This window comes from Strix aluco, chromosome Z, assembly GCF_031877795.1.
Source record: "Strix aluco isolate bStrAlu1 chromosome Z, bStrAlu1.hap1, whole genome shotgun sequence".
NCBI classification, from domain to species: domain Eukaryota; kingdom Metazoa; phylum Chordata; class Aves; order Strigiformes; family Strigidae; genus Strix; species Strix aluco.
This window is the reverse complement of record NC_133971.1, coordinates 28,855,273-28,878,268: the sequence shown is the minus strand read 5'-3', so window position 1 is coordinate 28,878,268 and position 22,996 is coordinate 28,855,273. Positions and strand designations below refer to the sequence as shown.

The following is a 22,996-nucleotide window of genomic DNA, read 5'->3' as shown; positions in this document are numbered from 1 at the left end:
TCTAGGAACAGGAACTTGATAGCATTTCAAGAAATAGGCTTGATTCATTCTGAAAAGTGTCATTAAAGAGATGCAAGATCAGTTTGTAACATCTTCCATATCAGCAGCAAGGAAAGGTGAAAGAAAAGCAGCATCGCTCTTGCCTACAGTATTTTAAGCCTGGTTAATTTTCAGAGCACCAACTAACATTGCACAGCAATTCTGATGAGAGGTCAGCATGCCACAGGCATTGATGCTTTCAAAAGCATAACTTTACATGAGGAAGAGTCCTCGCATCATCTCTTCAGTGAACAAGTTTCCCTAAAATAAACTCTCTCTGAGCTGCAACAGGGTAGAAATATCTTGCTGTAAGGGCACAACCAGAATGCAGATTGCAGGTGACATGCCAGTTTTAAGATACAGGCAGCTAAAGCACTTTAAAGCTAAGGAAGCAGGACTCTGTTGTCTTAGGTGCTCAGTTAACCTGGATCAAAGGCTATAAAAAGTTCTTTGGAAATAGCACTAAGACAAGAGATGAGTCAGACAGAAGGAATAATGGAAAAACACCAATAGAACCAACAAAGAGATTTCAGAACACTTTAACAGTGAGGATCTCAAGCCTTCTGTGACCAGCAATAGTTCAGTTTGCCTAGTAAGGCTGCTCTGTTAGCCCTATCACAATACAAACAAGAGAAGTCCCAACAGCAAGAGTTAAAACTCCTGGCTGTCAGTAGGCAGTTACAGCCATAAATCATGTATCAACTGAAACACCCATAGCTCAGCTGCAGCCTTTGAGTGCCAAAGGGACATCACAATCATTAAAACTTTGAAGAACAAATCCACCTGCAAGCAGACTCAATAATCCAAACAACTTTCATCCTTTCCATTCTATTTATAACTGTTATGTCCCTCATTTTAGCTAGGACACAAAGCATAGAGTTACATAAATTAATATTTTGGTTTTTTGATGAAGCAGCACAAGCTATAAGCTTGTTTGGGTGCAACACCCAAAATAATTCTAATCTCATCACCCTTTCCCAGTTATGTTTAAATGCTCCGAGCACTATTTCTCCACACTACCTGCTTCCACTCAGGGCAAAGTGGGAGCACCAAGACCTCCTCTTCACACTGCATGGGTACAAGTGGGCAACAGGCCAACTGGCCAAACACAGGCAGTGGAAAGGATTTCTTTTGCTGTGTTAACACCTCCTGGGTGTAGAGAGTACATGTTGAATGCACAGCAGATGTGCAGCCTAGCCAGCTGTGTTTTCTCACATCAATTTTTCATCCCTTTGTCCCCATCCCGAAAGTGCTTTTCTTTCTACACACCCAGCAATCTCAGCCACATATTTTCCCCTGAAAAAAAGGATTATACTTTCTTACCACAGCACACAAACTTCATTGAAATCTGAGAAGCAAGGATGTTTTACTTGGTTTGAATCTGAAGACACCTGCAGTTCAATCTCAGGTGTGCAATTCAGAGCCAACAGCAAAAGAATGGAAATGTCAAGGACCAGATACCTACTTAAAACATACCAGATTTTGCTCTGGGCAAGCAATGGGAATACTGTGTGTTTTGGAATTTTTCTTTTTAAAACAGAAATCTTCCACTGTAGGAAACACCATTGTAGGTTAACCAGTTCCCGTGTACAAGCTCCCCTCTAACAAACTGACTGGCTTCAAGTCCTTCTTTGGACAGGTGACCAGGAAGAGGTTGGCCAGAGGACCCTGAAGATGCAGACAGGCTGGATCAGGAATGCCAGTGGCCAGAACCCAGGCTGGGTAAACAGGAATTACACAGCTATCCTCTGGGTGATTACTGAGCATTTCACACCAATGCTACCAGAAGAACAGGACAAAGAACAAAATGCATCAGGACACATTTCCTACTAAACCCTGTTGCTCCTTCTCAAAAGCAGTAAAATGTCCTTTTTTGAGTGTAAAAGTGAGGGCGACTCCATCCTTACTTGGAATAAACAAACGTGCACATTCCTTCCTTTTATACTGTGTACATCTCTACTTGGCATCATAAACTGCTGTAGGATGACTGTTACTGATTAACAGCTCACTTCAAGTCTTTTCTGTGTGCTTCAATCTAACTGGTTGTATCAGCCAGGCATCCTGACACCATCACTTTTTCTTGCCCTCAGGTGTACCAGACAAATACTAACTCAATAGCCCAGAGCTCACTATGTACCAGGAATCATCTGCCCTCTCCAGAGCACAAACCCCACCTGCTTGCAACTATGCAGTCCTCCAGCACAAGCTTTGCACATTCACAAAGGCTCTGCAGGCAGCAGAGCAGAGCTGTGGTCTTGCTGCCATCCCAGATTTCCATGCATGAAGGAACTAAGCTGCGAGTCAAGAAGAGGTGTCCTGTCTAGGGAAGGCTCTGCCCACTCAGGTACCAGCAGATACCCAATACATACTGGCAGATGGTAGACTGCTGGACGACCACGCAGTGTATCACCCACAGGCTCCTGGAGAGGGGGGCCTCGCCCTCCTGCCCAAAAAGGGGGTGTGTGCATGTACGGGGAGGGGAATTACTTCAAGGTGACTGATAAACATGGTGCTTCAAATCAGAGACTGGGGAAAAACAAGGTACTTCAGTTTTGGGTGTATTTCAGCCAAATGAAATGTATTTTTTAAAGAAAAAAAAAAATCACTCTTTTCCTAAGTATTGAAGACAAACTGTCAGTCCTTCATAAATACTGGGACTGCTGTCTTGAATCGTCATCCAGAGCTATATCCTGGCATGGACAAAAGGCAGCACCCCCCAGCAAGCTTTGCTATAACAGCTGCTGAAAGGTGATGTTATCCAGCCAGTACCTCACTGCCTTCCACCCTGACACCTCCACACACAGACACCTTCCCCCAGGCACCAACACTAACTCATTAAGCTTCCTTTGCCCGAAGTACACGGCCTCTCAAAGACCACCGCCATCTGTGCCTGTAACTCATGCTTCTCTCACGTGTGCTGCCGCCTGCACAGGCATTCACACACCTGTCCCTACAGCAACACCATACCTGCCTCCAAGGGAGAGAGGGAATCCCAAGCACAGCATCTCACCCCTTCTCTCACTCTTCTTCCACAGTGTGGTATTTTCAATAAAATATTTACAAACACACATTCACACACAAGCTGTACACACTGACAAGTCCTGTCATGGGGTCTTACCCTACTGTATATTTGCATTGTGCAATGAGTGCTCCTAAGACCTGCCCTTGGCACAAGCCCTGAGAGCAGTGCATGGGTGAAGTCACATCTTCATAGACTTACAAAACCTCCAAAGGCCAAGGCAGTGCCAAGTGACATTCAACTGTCTTTCAGAAACTGAAGCAAAAGAGGAAGCAAAGAGACAAGTTGCTGCCAACACTGGAAGCTTGTTTGCTGGTTTAAGAGTTGTATCATGAGATAAACTAAAAGACCTTCTGCCCACCTGTATGCAACTACTGGCACATCCATACTTATTCCTAAATGCAATCTCTAACAGTCCATGCTGGCTGCTCTGTGTGTGCCAACCCCAATATGATTTGGTTGATAGCCAGAAATCGTTCCTGCATCAGGAGAATTGGTAGACCCTATAAATATCAGACAATATTCACATCTGCATCAAACCCACGGTTTGGCAAAAAAGTTAATTCACCCAAGAGCGCTTTGATCCTCTGACAAATCATTTCCTGATTCAAGTTGAAACAACACAAAGGACTTTGGACACCAACCAGCTGTCGCCCTTGTGTTATGAACTGGCACTAAATCCCACACAGCCACAGAGGAAAGATTTAGGTGGTGGGAGGGGAGCAAATGGCCCATCTGCATTCACAGCATGTTAGAAGTTCCCTCTGGAGAAGTGATTCCTTCTCTTGCTACCTACTTGATGCAAACTGACAGAACAGGGATCCATCAAAACTCACCAACAGGAAAGCAGCTGCAGCACCCTTCGACAGCACTGAAGTAGAGCAAAACCTGTTGAATGTACTACAACGGGGGGGGGTGGGGTGGGGGGGGAGGAGATTTTTTGTTTGTTTGGTTTGGGTTTTTTTTGCTGTGCTTTGCTCTCCAAAGGATGCTTGGACACTGACAGATCTCCAAATGCGATGACCCCTTTGCAACCTTTGGTCCTGAGCTGAGTAGGAGAGAGAAACAAGAAATGAGCTCAACAAAGATCTGAGAGAGCAGCTGGGAAAAGTGAAGGCAGAGCTAAGGTTTAATAGCCATCTCCTTTTCTCCCGTTTCAAACGAAGCATTCACACACTTACTTGCAACCAAAAAAACCCCCCAAAACTCAAAAAACCTGCTTTCAACATTCTCCCTCAGATATTCTCTCATTACAGATACATTAATATTTTCATATGCTTCTACTAGCAAATATAGCACTTGGCAATTAAAAAGAAATGCACCTTGGGGGGATGCAGATTAGAAACATACCAGAACTATGTAGAAGTTATGATGAACCCTTAATTAAAAAAACATTATTAATTCAAGGTGTTGAAAGAAGCAGTCCACAGAAGTAAGTAGTTTCTTCCAGTCTTATCCTCATTTTAACTGATATGTTTTATTACCAGGATTTGAGAAATTGATTCTACAATCTTATTGAATGAAGAAGCCAAAAATAAGTGACTCACTAACCCTTGCGATGCTCTTGATGTTTATTAAATTATTTTTACTACAGGTGGCATAAAACTGAACTCCTGAAACTTCTCCTTGTGACAGACTTGTTAGTCTTCTATTATTTCTCATTAAAACAAGTTTTGTTCGCCAGGCAACTCTCAGATGTGCTGCTTGACCTGCCACCTGCCTATTCCCGACTAGATGAGTGTCTTCGAATTTAGGAGCACAAAGGGATCAACTGGATAAAACTCATGTCTGGTGCTCTGATCTGCCTTATGCCAGATCCAGAGCTGACATTACTCCAAGTCTCTCCCGGGGCTCTGTTGTGATGCAAATAACTTACAATCCCCAGATACAAAAAAAGCCATTAAACTGGAATTAGTAGTTATAAGTAACAGGCAACTTGAAGGAAAAATCAGGGTTAAAAGGAACACCGAAGAAAGATGTACAGAGAAGAAAGTAGGAAATGGCTGTTTACAATTACACTTCAGCAAACATAAGGAAACGCAGGTACAAGGTCAGCACAGCTCTGTGGCAGGCAGCCTCCACCGCAGGCTCAGCCAGCTTCCCTACCCCAGTGCAAGGCGTGCACCCATGTCACCCTTCTCCCTCCATAAGCCTGACGGACTTTGCCATACAGCCCTGCCCGTGGGCTGAGAGCATCGACAGCATTTTAACTTTGCTGTCTCCTGCTCAGCCTGCCATTCACAGCAGTCGGCAGACAAGGCTAATACCAGCAACAAGCCAGCTCTGTGTGCAACCTGAAGCCAAGGCCAGCCCATCTCCAGCCAAGCTCCCAGCAGCTCCCCCAGCTGCTGATCAAACAGGGAATTTGAGTAAACTGGATTGAGGGCAGAGGAAACACTCACATGGTATTACGTCAGGAGTTAGAATATCTCAATGACCTGCAACCTTCATCATGAACAGACTGACGAATGCCAGAGCCACACAGAAGACCAACTCATCTACAAAAAAAAAAAAAATCCAGCCTCTGATGCTATTTCTGTCACTCCAGAGAGCTCGTAAGGCAAAACTAAGAAGGGTGTCCTCCCTTCAGACAGAAATTAAACCATGATTAAAATGGAGTTTTCAAGAAACAATCAAAGAAATGGATGGTGCTAGTGGGGACTCTCTAGATCAGAGAGAAGCTCAGCATCTCACAGCATCACAGAACAGTTTGGGTTGGAAGGGACCTTAAAGATCATCTACTTCTAGCCTCACTGCCATGGGCAGGGACACCTTCCACTAGACCAGGTTGCTCAAAGCCTCATCCAACCTGGCCTTGAACACTGCCAGGGAGGGGCAGCCACAACCTCTCTGGGAAACCTGTGCCAGTGTCTCACCACCCTCACAGTAAAGAAATCTTCCTCACATCTCATCTAGATCTACCCTCTTTCAGTTTAAAACTGTTACCCCTCATCCTATCACTAAGTGCCCTTGTCAAAAGTCCCTCTCCAGCTTTCCGTAGGCACTGGAAGGCCGTTATAGGATCTCCCCAGAGTCTTCTTTTCTCTAGGCTGAACAACCCCAACTCTCTCAAGCCTGTCTTCATAGGAGAGGTGCTCCAGCCCCCTGATCACCTTATGACCCTCCTCTGGACCTGCTTGAGCAGGTCAATGTCTTTCTTATGTTGGGTGCCCCAGTGCTGGACACAGTACTCCAGGTGAGGTCTCACAAGAGCAGAGTAGGGGGGAGAATCATCTCCCTCGACCTGCTGATCACGCTTCTCTTGCTGCAACTAGGCTATGGTTGGCTTTCTGGACTGCAAGCGCACACTGCTGGGTCACGTTGAGCTTCTTGTCAACCAGTATCTCCAAGTCCTTCTCCACAGGGCTACTCTCAATCCACTCATCACCCAGCCTGTATTTGTTCTTGGGATTGCCCCAACCCATGTGCAGGACCTTGTACTTGGCCTTGTTGAACTTCATGAGGTTCACCCTGGCCCACCTCTCAAGCCTGTCATCCCTCTGGATGTCACATCCCTTCCCGCCAGTGCGTGAACCGCACCACACAGCTTGGTGTCGTTGTCAAACTTGCTGAGGGTGCACTCAATGCCACTGCCCATGTCACAAACAAAGATGTCAAACAGTACTGGTCCCAACACCAACCCCTGAGGAACACCGCTCATCACTGACTTCCACTTGAACATCAAGCCACCGACTGCAACTCTTTTGAGTGTGACCATCCAGTCAATTCCTTATCTACCAAGTGGTCTATCTGTCAAATCCATGTCCCTCCAATTTACAGACAAGATGTTGTGCAAGACAGTGTCAAAAGCTTTGCACAAGTACACACAGATGACATCTGTTGCTCTTCCCTTATCCACTGGTGCTGAAGGCCCACTGTAAAAGGCCACCAAATCTGTCAGGCATGATTTGCCCTTAGTGAAGCCATGTTGGCTGTCACCGATCACCACCTTAGTCTCCATGTGTCTTGCTAGATCTCAGTCTAGCAAGATGAATATTATCCCTTTTTCATGATAAGAAAGATAACTAAGAGCCTTCTTTGCCTGTACTCCATATCTTCATCTTCAGCACTGACCATCGTTCACCTCATCTGACTTCAGTCCCGATCGGGCCATCCAAAATGAATTATAAGCTAGTCATGGAGCACAACAGGTTTTTTTTCCACAGTAATAAAACATAATTCATACAGGAATGTACAACATAAATTATGGCTATTCTTCACACAGAATGTGAGCAGCCCTGTAACAACCAACTCTCAATTAACAGATTAACAGTGAAAGGAAATCAAAAGGTCAGTTAAAAAAAAAAGCATAAATCAGGCTAGAAGACTGTTCACAGCTAAGAAAATACCAGAGTCCTGTAGAAAGCAGGAAGAGCTTAAGAAATCAGCTGGCAGAGCAAGCACATGCTTTGTGCCACAGGCTCAGCTGGTCACAGCCCATGACCAGAGGAGAGGACAGTGAGGGGGCTAGTCCACAGCCTACACCACCCAGCTGCAACCAACCAAGGCTAGAGTGTACTCACAAAAGCACCTGTGGCACCTCAAAGTATTTGCCTGTTGTGACCCCTGGCCACTATGTGGTTTATCCCAGGTTGGATTCTGCACTATATGACAAAAATGCAAGTTCTCAGACATGTATGGAGAAGACCAGGTTCAGGCCAACACTCCTTGACAGGAGAAATTTCCTCTCTGCAAACTGCCATGAAGTAGTATATGTATCTTTTATTACATATACATAAATTTTCTTTGCAATGCTGAGGCTTGAACTTGGTACCAAGAATAGCCCAGTACGTCTTCTTTGTCCATTTCCAAAGTAGAATATCTTGTAAGACTGCAGCAGCCTGAAGAGTCATGGTAGTTGCCCACTGCTACTGTGTTACAGTGAGAGGCAGCTGCTCCACCGTGCCGTGCCCCCCCCCCCCCTCCACTCGCAATGAGGAGAAAAGGAATTGTACAGCTGGCTCATCACTTCTGCTCCTGCCCCTTGAGACAAAGTTCAAAGTAGCTGAAATTGCTGAAAATGCAAAGGGAAGGACAGTTTCTCTAAAGTTTTACTTGTCAGATTAGTCAGAGGAGCCTGCATTCTGTCAGGGAGAGCTCTTCCACTTCTCCCTTTTATTTCTTGCATTTTCTCCTCGTACCTCCCTTTTCTGTATTGTCTTAGAGACTTTGAATAAACAGAGCAAGCATTCACAGGCAGGGTGAAAGAGGAGGAGCAGTCATGACTTGACGGGCAGCAAACAAAGCATGCACTAGATAAAAAAGTTACAGAAAATAAAAGGAGTCTGGAGAGCCAAGGATAGAAGAATAGCAAAAGCATGAGAACAGCCGAGATGTGAGACGCTTCACAGACACGTCTGGGCAAATGTTCAAGGCCACGAGGTAAAACTACCAGAAGCCAGGAGTTAGATCGTGCTTCTTCATACTGCAAAAAATACTACCCTGAACATTTCCCAGGAGTGATCCACAGGCAACACCGCAACTTCCACTCCAGCAACTTGTTCAGAGCTGGGAGAAACCAGTTGTCTTAGACGTCCAGGCCTCCCCTAATCCCTCTTAATCAATAGGCAGCTGGTAATCAACCTGGCTTAAATGGTCAATGAGGCAATGGGCAGAGATGAGACCATGAACTCACAGGCTTAGTCAGGAGGGTGGTCAACCAGCATTGACCAGTTAAAGCTGTGCATCGACCATGTTTAACCTCCAGTATCAAAAGCAATATTTCTAGCAGGGATATTTTAAGAAGTCTCATCTCCACAGTACAGTCAGAAGCTTCCTGATAACTCTTCAGAATTATTCTCCCAATTCTCCAAAACCAGCAAGAAATTTATTTCAGTTTTTCTCAGGACACTGTGCTGAAACCCACATGTCCATGAGCTGTTCCGCCATCGCGCTGTGGGCAGATGACTCTCACTGTGTGGCAGGCTAAGCAGGTGGGGGGAAGAACCATTTCAGCTATCCAACTTTAGTTTACCTCTGCATGCAAGTCAAAACCATCTCAGATAAGGCCAATCTCTTTTTAGCAAAAGCTAGGATAATATACTGCAGTTAAATCCTCACCTGCAAGCCACCATTGCTTTAATTAGATTCAGTCAAATCCAGGTCTTTGCAGTCTAGACATGGTTTAGCAAGTGCTTTTATGTGAGTAATTCACTGCAAGAGAACACAATTCTTAAAGGAATTAGAAAGATAACTCAGCACATGTGAGGTTTTATCTGGAGCTTACCTCAGTTTTGGCAAAGAAAACCTCGCTGGATTTTGACAGGCCAAAGACAGCCTAACCTAAGTATTCAAGCACCAGTCCAAGTGAAGATTTTACTTGGGGAAGGAAGGAAAAGAAAGTGTTCCTCTTTGAGCCTAACGCTTTTCCAAAGTTTAGCCAGTCATAAAAGGCCTTCTGTTCAGAGCAACAGCATTAACATTACAATTTTGCAACACAGCACAGAAACATGAATCCTGAAGCAATACAGAATACAGACTTCCACCCCTTACTCTGGCCCCTTCTGTAGGCTCTGTGCTACTCTGAGTTTTAGAAGTAGGAAGATTTATAAAAAGGAGAGAGAAAAAGCACATACAGAGTACCTACTGCTTCTGACCTACAGTACAGATACACTGGTCACATTTTCAAGGACCTCCCATGCTCACCCACCTATTTACAGAATCTTAAGGCAGGAATATCAGAGCAGCTTTGTGGCTTGACAACGTCTTCCCTGAAATCGAAGTGATGAGATGCTCCAGCTCCGCCAAAGTCAATTTGACTAAGCTTTAATATATATAAATAATGGCTGTTGTATGACAGAAAATAGTAAATGCCAGCACTGTTGTGCTCCTAGCTGTGCGTAAATACATTATTTTATTGCTATTTTTTATTTGCTCAAAGAATCTCCAGCTGAGCATTAGTAAGACATGGGGAATATCAGCCCAGTGATTCTGAAGGCTGGATGTGCAGGGGAAAAAGCCTTACATACCCAGCTTGTTCTACAGGGCAACACTGGTATCACAGGCCAGCCAGTCCTCCTGGTAATGAGACTCCCTCAGCACTGATACAGGAATGGCTGTAACTGGACATTGCAGTAATACTGTATTAACCAGTTCAACTAACAGTTGTACTTGAATGCACCAGTAAGCATAAAGCAACCCATAAATTATCTCATTTTTACTCAAACAGTTGAAGAGATCTTATTTTCTGCAACTTGCTAAGGAGACAACCCTGGCTCACCTTCGTGATGCAAATTAGCAAGTTGCTTGGAGGAACAGGGAAAAAAAAAAGGCTTTAAACTGAAATTACAAAGAAACTTCCTCCCTACACAGTCACAGAGACACCAGCACCCATTGAGCCTCCTCCAGGAAGGACTCCACGACTCCTTCAGACCATGCAGAGCCAAACCTCTGGCCCCTTGATTGTACACTCTCCTCACTGCTGCATGCCTCTGTCACCTCACTCATCTGCAGTCACCAAAAAGACCTGGAACCACCCAGAACCGGCACCAGATGTGTTAAACTGCGCTCGAAAGTGGGGGACGTAAATCACTGCCCTTCCATGAAGATGTAGCTACAAGGAAACTCCTTTACCAAGCAGTAACAGCCTCCAAAGCAAAACACCATCCCAAATGAAACGCGGCTCAGGAATGTGAGCAATGTGGGCAGGGGGGCTCTGGTGGATATTGAGGGAGGACAGAAACAGGCAGGTTGCTCTCACAACAGATAGCGTTTCCCTAGCCAGGGCACAGGACCAGCCTCGCTGCCCTCCCTCGCCCCACGCATGTGCACGCACAGGCACGCCAGCACACGCAGAGCTCGGGAATGCGAGCAATGCGGACTGGGGGCCAGCGGGGCTTTGCTGCCCGGGAGAGAGGGATGGGAGCAGGTATGAGGGAAAACAACACTACAAGACCAAGAGGCAACTGGGGTTGCTGCAGAGTTTCAGGGCTCCCTTTAAGGGGAGGTCTGTGGAGGGGTTGCAAGGCCTGACTGCAGGCTGAAAACCGGTGAAGTGTACCTTCTTGTCCCACTCAGCCCGTGCTTGTGGAAGCAAAACTTTATATGCCACTTTGCAATAAAGCTGTCTGTCATTAATTTCCAACAGCTGAAACAAACGGCAGGTCCCCCGGTTTCTGGCTAGTTGCTGACATGAAAAACATACCAGCATTAAAAGTAATAAACACATGCACTTAACACTTCCTGAGCCAGAGATGTGATATTCAGCTGTACAACCACAAGCCTTTTCTCCCCCAGGCTAACCGAAGATGGAATTGCTACAGATAAAACAGACCTGAAACCCTCCCAAGTCTACTTCAGCCAAAACCAACAATTCCTCACAGTGCAAAGAACATATTTGGTCACCTGCCATTATTAAGGTTCTGGAAGAACTCCATTTTATTTCTACCAGATTTTCTTGGTCCACATGTCTCAGTTCAACCAGAGGGTCAGTGAATGAGCTCTGCCTATTTGGCTGGTGCTGCAGCAACCCAGGAGGGGCTCACGCCCGCGGCCAGCACGCACCTCCTGCTGCCAGGTCTCGCCGGAGTGAGCACTGACTGCATCTCCTTCGCACGCCTACCGCACAACTCGTGACAATCATGATGTGTGCACGGACACAAAGAAGGGTTTGTTTTCCTTAAATTTCCCAGCAGCCACTAGTATTTTCGTTGATGTGACTGATTTTGCACATTGCTTAAAAACACAACGGCAGTCACAAGAAGCAGCAGTGAGAAACTCCAAGAAAAACACAAAAGAGAGATAAAGACAAGTGATAAATCACAGATGGAATCAGGATCAAGATTAAGGCAACTCCCACTTCACACACAGGCACACATCAGAGCCCTTGTCTACTTGGAAAAAAAATGAGTAAACAGTCCACAACACTGCAAAAACAAAGTGAGAAGCATGCAGGCATGCCAGGTTAAATGATGCTGAGAAGATACATAAACTGCAGCTAATCATGCCTCTATCATTTTCAGCACCTTCTGGTTTCTGAGAGCTTCAATCCCAGGGTCTTCTTACAGGTGATTTTATCTCATCTGGAAAAGTTACCAACATGCCATGGACAGAAAAACCCAAGCAGACTGCTGGTAAAGTACACATGCAGAGAAAATGGTCAGTGACACCAGAATAAGACTAGCATTTATCTGAGGAAAGAAACCTCTTCAAGAGCTTACCATAAAAAAAAAGAAAAAAGGCAAGGTAAAAGTTTAAGAATGAGTTCAACACCACGTGTCAGGAAGGAATGGAACTTAAACTAAAAATCTCTTCTTGTGTTGCTTTTTGTAAGTCTTAAGATTAGTCTGGGATAAAGACTGTTGCTTTAGAAGCAAAGTTGTTTATTGAAAAATGTGAAGTGTGGTTTTAAAAAAAATACCATGAAGCAGCTTAATTCTAATCCCACTCATGTAAATCCACACTGAACACCTGAAAAGAGCCAGATTACTTTTAATACATTAAAAAAAAGAAACTAAGAAACTGACTCCCCTGCTCAAGAATCCTAACATTTTACAGTTTGTTTTGAGTTGGGTTTTTTTTTTAAAATACCAAAACTGGCTTTTCAGCGAAACTGTCCAAGGGCTAAAACTGTGAGAAATTATAGTAAAAATTGATACACTCTGCTTTTTGGTTTGTTTGTGAAAAACTGGAGATTATGAATGAAGTTCAGAGCAACTTTAAAACTTATATTTCTATTAACAACTTCATTGTGAAGTGGTTTCAAAACTGAGTGACAACTGCTCTTCACTCAGCAATCCCATTTGCAGTTGCCAGTCTCTACAAGACAAGGTATTACTGCCAGATGGGATAGAAAGCTGAAGAACACAGCAGGTTTAAGAAAGCAAGAGAAGGGCTCTGAAAAGCCCTATAGAAATAGGAGTTATAGAAATCCTACTTTGATATAGATGTAAAGTCCCACCTTCATATAGCTGCATTATATTCCATAACGTCCATATGCAGTTTTGACAACTGTCCTCCACTTTGTTAGGAATTTGCCAGTCATTCTGCACCCATCTTTTACTTCTATTCTCCTGTGCATTTACACCACATGAACAAAAAGGCTAAGCCTAGCCTGCCAAATTACTTCTGCTTCCTGTCCCCATTTGCCCCAGAAACCCAATTACAAAGTTAACTCATGCTAATGGAGCCTGAAGGGATGTGGACTCACACTCAGCTACATGACAGGTTACAATGAATGAACAGCCTGATTTTCACCCTGTTTGGTATCTGAAATGTAAACAATGCACACTGAAGTTATCTGTTGCAGAACTGCAGATACATCTTGGTCTATCTGTGGGTAATTGAAGTAAATAGGCATATTCCAAGAGACAAGTCATTATCCATTAAAGTGCTCTGATCAAAAAAACCACAAAACAAAACCCCCACCACAGTAGGCTTGACCTCAGCATCAGTTTCTACTCTGAAGAAAGATTCAGCTAAACTAAACATGTTCTCTCAGCAGATATTTTGCTGTGTCTATTGAGGTACACGCATTCAGGAAAAAAAAAAAAAAAAAAAGGCAAGGTTCTGCTCTACTGCAGACCTCCAAAAGCTGGACTGCAGTGGGAAATGAATTATGTCTTAATATACCAATCTACTAACATTGTAAGGATACTGAAGAGAAGGAGTTGAAACAGTACAACCTGTCTACTAGCAGCTGGGTTAATAAAAAAGCACTGGTGAGAAAATTCCAAAGACTGAAATTGCCTTCGTCAAGCTGCAAAACAGAGATGAGCTATCAACTCTTTTATTCCAATTTCTCTTCTCTCAGAAGTTTAGAAATCAGAGGCAAACTCTGCAATATTGTTTCATTTAATAATTATGCATGGGTCATGTCCCCATACTTTTGTCTCATGATTAGTATCTTGACTGTCCTTTGTTACATTTTATACTCTAATTTTAAAACACTCAAAAGTCAAAAATAGGGAGAAAGGCTCTCTAACCTGAATCCAAAGATATTTTTTCCCCAATCACTGTACCTCTTGGCAAATTCTCTCTGGAGAAATACTGAAGAGCCACATAAAACATTCGTATATATTTCTCTGTCCAAACCAGATTAGTTTGGCGTAGCTCTTAGAAATCCTTTGCATCACCATGAGAAAGGGATGCAAAGAGCTACCTTTGCAAAGAGTTCACTATTGTCTGAGGTCCTTCGGGGTTTTTTGACACATCTGTTCCAAAACAGCTCAGGAATGAGCCCCATCCTTTTCTCATTTAACAGCTCATGAAGTGAATGAAAACACTGTGACGGAAGCCCCACCATGCACAGCCATGTTTATGCACCTAAACAAACACAGTCAACCTCTGACACTGTCTCACTCCGGGGGAGACTCCCAGCCGTTAAACTGGGAAAACAGTGGCAGTTTAAAAAAAAAAAAAAAAGAAGGAAAGGGTCAGAATAACTCACTGTTTTAAAGTAAACTCTTCTGCCTTTGAGACGAACAAACTGCAGGCCAGTGGTGAGCATGAATACAGAATGCAAGGCAAGGAGCTTTCCCAATCTCTCCCACAGAGCAGGATGCTTCTGATCACCATCTGCCAAGAATGTCCTAATGGACCAAATTTTAGAACAAGTCACATTGGTTTCCAACAGTTTGCAGGCTCGAGAGGCAATCGCAGTACCATGATTTCATGCCTATTAATTTCTGACACAACCCTGTACCGCCGCTGAGAGGCTTCCCACCCTCTCCCAGACGCTGTGCACACAGTGAATAGCCTGGGGGGGGTATTTTGGCAGGTTTGTTTCCAGCCAGATCAGTGCTCCGATCTGTTTCATCCCACAGCCACATAAATATTAGCGCCATCACAAAGCAGCTGGCAGCAAAAGTGCAAGAGGAGAACTCACTGCTTCCAGCTGGGCACAGATTTACTGCCCTACCTGCAGCCCCCAAAGGCCCCTGTGGCACAGGCTGCTGCAGTCAACAGGAAAAAGCCAGGAGGTGCAGAGATTCGTAGGGAATAAAACAGAAACAGTTCTGATGCCACTTTAGGAATTTCTGGTGCCAAGTCATCTGGATCCATCTGAGCAGCATTCTCCCCCTTAATAACGACATCACAGAATTGAGAAGAAATCAGCAATATGTAGAAATCATGAAAAAGGCTTCAGAAAAACACTTGCGGGTTTTAACAAACCAAGGGAACATTATTTGGAAAGGGCTAGGGCATTACGTAAAATAACAAAAAGCGCATAAAAGCTAAATGAGTGTTTCTCTTCATCTCAAGAATGATGGATGATCACGCTATATAATTAGGAGGCTGAAATGTGTGCGCACACACACACTACAGAACTCATTATCACTGCACAGCAGCCGTGAAGGCTACCAGCTCAGTGGGACCAAGAGAAGGATTGCACACTTGTGTGGATAACAGCCCTATCTGGAGCTACACTCAGGAATACTAATTAAAAGTCCTCAGGAAAAAGAAAAAAGTCCAGGGACTTCAGGCTTAAAAGTCAATGTCCACTAATTACAGACCCATACAAGACATAAGGTAAAGGACAGATTAGCTCTCTTCAGTCTTAGGTGCGCGTTTCTCAAAGCCTCTGGTACAAAACCTCTCAGCACAAAGCAGCCTCACAAAGGCTGGTGCCTCATCCAATAACCAACATTTTGACTGTTTTCACCTCCTCAGAAAAGACAGCACCAGCACAATCCACTCCTGTCAGGCACTACTGCTTCATGTAACTGCACTGGTCACCCTTTGGGCAGAGAAGATGGTAGACCAGTAAGGCCCCCAGGTCCTTGGGTCGAGGCACGGGTACATTTGTGCAGAGAAGAACTCAACAGTAATGCTGGCACTTCAGCTCTGCAAAAGCAGCTGCAGTGAAACGCTTTTGTATTTCCTTAGCATCCCCCAACAGCTCAGGGCACCTACAGCCAGGAAGGGTATCCCCTACTTCAGAACACTGGCACATGATAAAGCAGGTTTAAGAGATCATCAACCCAGAGCAGGTCAGTGGTCCATCCTGGGAAGTGTGGTGGTATGAACATTTGCCCAAGAGACCCAACAAAGTATCCCCACTGCCCTCCTGGACATTAACCACCACCAACCAACCTCCAACGAAGTCAGAAATGCCTATAGCTCATGGCATACACAGCTGCAGAGAAGATGGAGAAACAGCCCACATTCTGCATGTAAAAGACTCTTCTCTCACTGCCATTCCTTCCTCCTGGGCTCTGCATGCCATGCAGCAAGCCCCCAGTGCTTCAGGATGGCACAGACACCTCCCTCTGTGCTAGGAACAGCACAGAGGCACCATCCATGAGCCCAGAAACAGGCTGGGACCCCCCTACCGCCCAACACCCTCCCACCGTCACCTTCACCAGAACATTTTCTGGAGATGCCTCGTTTCAGGGAAACACAGTTACAACCTCCAACCCATCAGGGCAGGTATCTGGGTCTACTTTTGGCTCCTGTGTGCAACAGGGAGCCTGTACACCAAACAAGTACATGAACAGCAGTTTGGCTTATAAAAAGGCCAGGGTCACTTTGACAGATTTGCTTACCCACAATTAAGTTCAAACTGTTCTTGTCAGACTCCTCCATCTTCAGTCTACTCACATCTCTAAAGAATTAAAGGGACATTCAAAACACACATTCATGACTCATGTTTAATTGTCAGCTGTCCTTCCCCAGTACAGCTCTAATTAGAAATGAGAAACACATTTTTGAGCACAGAAAGACACAAAAAAAAATGGCATTAACTGCCAAGGGAAGCCTGTGGGAGCATTTTAACTCTAACAGGATGCCGCCTTCTAAGTTCTGCTTTAGCCAAACTAGTCATTGGACTTAAAAGAAGGGTAAGAGCCTGGGGCCTGTGACAGCCTGGAAGTGAGATCAGATGCTCTTGCCATCCATCCTAAATGACAGAAGTCATTTCATTACTAGCAAAGCTCAGAAAGCATTTTCAGTATTCACTGCAGCACCTTAGAATTAATTTCCTCTTTTCCTCATCATGGACAAGTTTAATGCCGAAGAAGCAACTGTCACCATATACATCTTTCTGCTATTTTGCAGAGTTTGCCAGAGAACCTTTGGCAAAGTAAAAATACAAATATAGCCTAAACCAGTATTCAGATTTAACTACAAGTCTCAATGCTGCTGTCATGATTGCAGACACAATTTCCCAAAGTAAAATACATGTAGTATAGTTCAGAGCACAACACTGCTAGGAGTAATCTGCAAAAATATATAAACTGCAAAAAAATCATCAATTATGCTGGCTGTTCATTCTCGACCGGTATTATTACTTCCCTTCAGGTCCCTGTCTTTTGACAGCTGGAAACAGCCTTATAATTAGCATGTTGTTTCCCCTCAATATGTAGCATCTATACTGGGAGCAAGAGATAACCATGGATTGTCAGAGTTGACAAGCCTAAGCGGTTTCCCTGATTTCTCCATGAGATGCCTAAATGCCTTTTTACAGCACCACCAATTATTCAACCACACAGATACTATTAAGATACTTAAAATAAATCATTTCCCAATAGAACCAAACACATTGTATGTTTGATCATAAAACTGAATCTCTAGTCAAGACAAACTTATTTCAGTGCTTACATAAGGTTTATAAAAAGACATTGTGACTTTTACATACTTTTAGATAGCTTGAACAAAAAACTTTTCAAGTAAATCCTATAAAAAAAATTACAGCTGACATTTCAAGTCATCTGTAAACTACTTTTACTGCATCTTTAACAATTTAGGTGGAATCAAAACTTTATGCAAGTTGTTCAGTGCTACTTCGTGTTGCAATTCCACATGAACTTCTCATCATTATGACATAACCTTGTTATTAGCTTAACACTTACTATCTTGCCACAATCCACAAAAATGTACATAAAATTCATACCTGTGCATGTATATACACACAAGCTTTCAAGCCACTTTACAAGTTTTGTATTTCTTCCCTTTCTAAAAGCACACAGGAAAATTTGGCTGGATCGGACAGTCCAAGCAGTGATGCCTGAAACTTCTCCTATGGCCCATTAGTCAATTCCATTAGCTAAATGACTAGGAAAAAACCTCCTTCTCCATGACCTACCACTACAATAGGTGCTGACACCACAAGAAAATCTGTAACTGTCCTCAATTAACAACTAATGCTTTAGTAACTAAAAGCACAATCAGCTACCCATTTCCGACGGATCTTTACAGTTGCTCTGCACCATTTGCAAAAGTCACTCTTTATTTAGACGTTTTCATTTCACTTTCAGCATCTATTATTTAGATGTACAGGGCACCGCAGAAACTGAGACCACGAGATGTACCAGAGGCTAACAAGGCTGAGAAAATTGCCAGACTGGGAAAAGGCAAACATACTGAGGGAGAGTGACTGAACAGACTCATTTCATACAAAAGTAATTCATAGTATGAGAAATATATCCACTGCCAGTTCCCCCAAGGAGGTGGGATTTTTAGACATGCACTAAACTGCCACCTAAAACCAATCCACACTCAGTTTTCAATCTAAGGACACAGTTTTATTCTCAGTTTCTCCAGTGCAATTTTAGAGTAAAGTCTGGTCTCAAAAGAAAGCAGATGTGTACAAGTTTAAAAATCTAAGACACTGGGGACTCCCATGTAGGCTGGAGTGCTACAGAACTTGTCACCAAATTACCCAGAGTAGTCATCAGTAATTTATATAATGGCAGTATCATGTTTGCCACTAGAGAACCATCTACCTCAGTTGGTGAGTTTCCATCTAGTTAAGAGCTCTAGCAATAAAAAAGAAAAACCTCACTGTGATGTCAGACAAACGAAACACGAAGTTCAGCATAACATCAAATACCACCAACGATATGGTTGGCAAAGTCACACACTTTGAGGCGGACAAGCACCTATATCTACCTACACTTCTGCCCAAGCTGCTCACTGGCAGCTGCAGTGGTACTGTTGCTGGGGGCTGCTGCCCCCAGCATTGGTGTGACCCACATTTCCCCACACCCAGCACTGTGTGGGATGTCACGCAACAAGCTCCCACACCCAAGCCCCTTCACACCTCGTATCCAGGTCAACCTCTCTCGGTCAAAATGGGTAGAGGAAGGACCTGGGCTTCCCTGCCATAGGACAATACCTCATCTTCTGTTGAGACAGCAGTTGTGGGGTAAGATACCATTTTACCTAGTTACTAATACAAGGCAGGTGTTCCCATCCAGAAGAGAGACAAGACTTCAAAGATGCCACTTGCAGCATGGATTGGGGGCAGCCCTACTGATGCCAGTCAGCCCCACTGTGTTCTGCTGGCACCCACTTCCTTTGGAAAACTGACTCCAGACCTGAAGACCCAAGCAGCACTCCCACAGGCTTGAAACCCCACCCGAATGAAGGTGTCGGGGCTTTCTTTGCACACACTGGGCACTGATTAAATTACTTCAGCCTTTCTAAAACTCACATTAACCTGATTAGCCTCCTCTCACTTCTCATATTTTCCTTTCTTCACAACATGCACCCACACAATCTTTAATCAGATCCAGTCACCCTGCCAGAAAGGGTGAAATAGAAGGGTAAGATATATCCAATATTTTTAATCAGCGAACTGCCATGATCATCTTTCTTGGCTAGCCAAGGTGCAAGGCTGTCAACTAAGCTACAGAACTGACAGATGGGCTCTGCTGTTAATTAAATGTTTGAGAGCTTTGATTTAACGAAAAGCACACTATGCCTGACCTTAAGATCAGTACAAGAAAGTTAAACTTAGATTGGTCTTATGTAAAACCCAGGGCCAAAGAAGTCACAAGAAAGTAATTGTCATTACTGAGGCACGTAATCACGCCTGAATCAGTTTTTACACATGTGTATCAGGCTATAGGGCCTCAAAATGTTCTTTGTTTCAGAAAGAGTAAGACAGTTTTCAAACACTTCAGCATGTCTTTAAGAGCTTTCTGAGATGCATGAAGTGCAGCCAAAGTTAAGGCATATTCATAAGCTGAGCATCAAAGCCCAAGATCTCCCCCTGCCCGCCCCTCGCCCCCCCAAGAATATTCTCTACTGTCTTTTTAAAGTGCCAGCTCACAAGTTCAGACTATACCCAGATGGTCCATTTAAACAAAGCACGATGAACAGAACTCCCGCCGCGGATGTGACCCATACCCCACAGGCCGGTACCCAGTCTCCCACCTCTCCCCACCCCGTCTGGCCGCATCGCCGTCCCCAGAGGAGCCAGGAGGCGGCAGCCAGCGCTCAGGGGCGGGGGGGCGCGCGGGGGGGCTGCTGGAACCTGCGGCGGACGTACCGCGGCCGCTCCGCGGAGCTCAGCGGTCAGACGGGCGCCGTGTGAAAGGCAGGGCTGCGATGCACCTCTGCCGCTCCGAAGTGGAGACGGGATGCGGCGATGCACACAATAGTGCCCCCCTACGCAAAATCACGCGCTTTTACTCAAACTGGGGAGCGGGTACCGGTACCAACAACTCTCCCGCCGCACGCTCGTACGCCGGTCCACCGGGACGGTCACCCTGCTGCCGGCGGGGCTGCGCCGCGGCAGACCGCTCGCTCCCCGCGGGCTGCTCCGCCCGGCCAAAGGGGTGGCAGCTCCGCACCCCCCGAGCGACCCCCACCCGCCCCATCCCTGCCCCCCACTCACCTCCGGGCTCCGCGCCCGGCCGGGGCCCCGCCGCCGCCGCCAGCGAGGGGTGGGGAAGATAGTGGGCTCGGGAGCCCCGCAAAACTCCAGCCCCCCCGCCAGCCCGCACCGCCGGGAGCCCGCAAACTCCTCTCGCAGCCGCTTTGTACCCGCCGGCGGCCCGCACTGCGGCTGCGCGCTGCCCAAAACCAACACGGCGCGCTTCCAGCCCCCCGCCGGCACCTTCGGCCCTCCCGCCACCCCCCCACCCCCCGGCAGGACCGTCCCTCCGCCCAGGGCCATCCTTCCACATCCCCAGCAGTGCAAATCCCCCACCACTCCCTGCGACAGCAAATCCTCTGCCCCCCCGACTGTGCAAACTCCGCGGCCCCCGACCATGCCCCCTCCGACAGTGCAAATCCTTCCCGCCCCCCCCCGCCCCGCGGCAGTGCAACCCCCCGCCCCCCAGCAACGCAGTCCCTCCGCACCGCAATGCATCCCCGATGCAACCCTTCTGCCCGCCGCAGGGGGGGATGTTGGTGGTTTTGGGCCGGTTTGGGTGGTTTTGGGCCGGTTTGAGGGGTGCACGGCGTGGCGTGGGCGGCCGCGGCACGTGTGTGTCCCCCCCCGCCCCATGCTGCTCCGGAGATGAGCTGGAGGGCGAAGGCCGGCGGCGGCGGCTGCAGCTGCAGAAGGGATTCTTCTCGCTTCCGTCGAGCAGCCTGAGTCAGTGGGTCACCGGGGTGCAGGAGCTCCCTGCCAGGGAGAGCAGGCTACTGTCGGGGTTGTGACTGAAAATGCAGCGCCCCTGGGAAAACCTTTCTGGGGCTAAACTAGATGAGGTGTTCCCTGTGCTGGGGCTGGGGGGTCTGATTTGAAGCCCATGCAGGGAGCTTCGGACTTGGCAAGGTTTGGGTTAGATCCAATACCTGGTCAAGGCTGGCGCTGCCCGGTGCCACGGGACTGGGATTCCCCACTGAGGGCTGTCTTGTGACATGCTCTTTTTGGTGTCTAAGCCTCAGCAGAATGTGCCCACCCGCTGCCAGCTATTAGGCTCCGTGGGGCTGGATGGGGTCCTCAGCCAAGGCTTTCAAAGGAAAGCAAGCTTTTCATCAGCTCCCTCTGCACTGCTATGTGAATCTCAGCTTAGAAGCAATGTTTTTAAACTTGTGCCTTGATCTTTGCTGGCCAGAACAGGGTGTCTCTAAAGCCTTTCCAGCTGTGGAAGGCTACAGTAATGCGGGTATGGTGAACCTTGAGTTTTTTGCTTAACAGTTCGAATATTCGGTGTGGATTGATGCATGGTTTCTTTCACTCCTGCTCCTATCTCAGGTTGCTATCCCCACTGCCCTGGGGGTCCCGGATCCCAGGAGCAATTGCTTCAGAGGCTTTGTGGTGATGCCAGGAAGGGTTTCATAGCTCCCAAAGACAGAGGTCAGCAAGTCCTGGTCCACAGGCCAGGAGTAACAAGATGCAGGAGAATCAGCGAAGTCGAGAGTGTGACAACACTTGGTCTTCTTTTCCAGATCTGGACATGGGACCCTGCAAGGTGATTATTGTGAGTTACTTCACAGCACAAAAAGACACAAATGTGGCACATCCCTCCTTGCTTTTTCTGGTTTTCCCTGTAGTGTGCTGTCAAATGCTGGCACCTCCCGACCCTCCCTTCTCATTTCCTTCTTTCTGTGTCATTCATCTGCTTTTCTTCTGCCTTTTCCTGGTTAATTCTCCTGAAACTCTGCCTATTTCCAGATGTTTTTTCTACCGACTTGATAACTGAAGCTCATGAATGGAGACCAGCAAAGATTGTCTCAATGAATACTGATTCCAGAATAGAGCAAGGAGGATATTAAGGAAACCTGAAAATCTCTCTGTCTGTTTTTCCCAGTGGACTACACTCAAGTAATGGTAGATAACAAATGTTAGGGTTTTCTCGTTCTGTAAAAAGCTAACAGGCTCAGTGATATTTCCATATAAATAATTTCCAGTATTTCTTCTGAAATCTCTGGAGCCATTAAAACATTTTAGAGATGAAATCACATCAAGTATTTTTGTAAGTAAAGCTGCTATGACGTTGATGTAAATGATATCTCAAACCACTAAGCTTTTATTAAAAAAAAAAATTTTATATCTTAATTCAAGAGCACATAGTTTCAGAAATATTTGCAGTCCAAATCTGCAACCTGACACTGCAGCTCTTTAAGACACTAATAATTATTAATCCTGACTGTGCAAACTTTCTATCCAGAGGCTATTTTTTATGGCTGAGTTACCAACTCTAGAAAAAACTCTAGAAATACTTGAGACAACAGTGAGCACCACTTACCATTGTTTATATTAACAACCAAAAAGAAAGTACAGTCAGGCCAGCAAAAAACTCCTTAGCATCAGCTTATTCA

The 22,996-nt window shown here is 45.6% G+C and overlaps 1 protein-coding gene across 1 annotated transcript in view; it reads right to left on the bottom strand.

The window, feature by feature from the left end:
• The window catches only part of KANK1 (KN motif and ankyrin repeat domains 1), a 128,667-nt gene extending 107,952 nt beyond the window's left edge, over positions 1-20,715 (bottom strand). Inside the window, exon 1 of the mRNA XM_074812984.1 lies at positions 20,619-20,715. The gene's annotated coding sequence lies outside the window, so the exon portion shown is untranslated. The remainder of the gene's footprint in view (positions 1-20,618) is intronic.
• Positions 20,716-22,996: the final 2,281 nt, after the last annotated feature.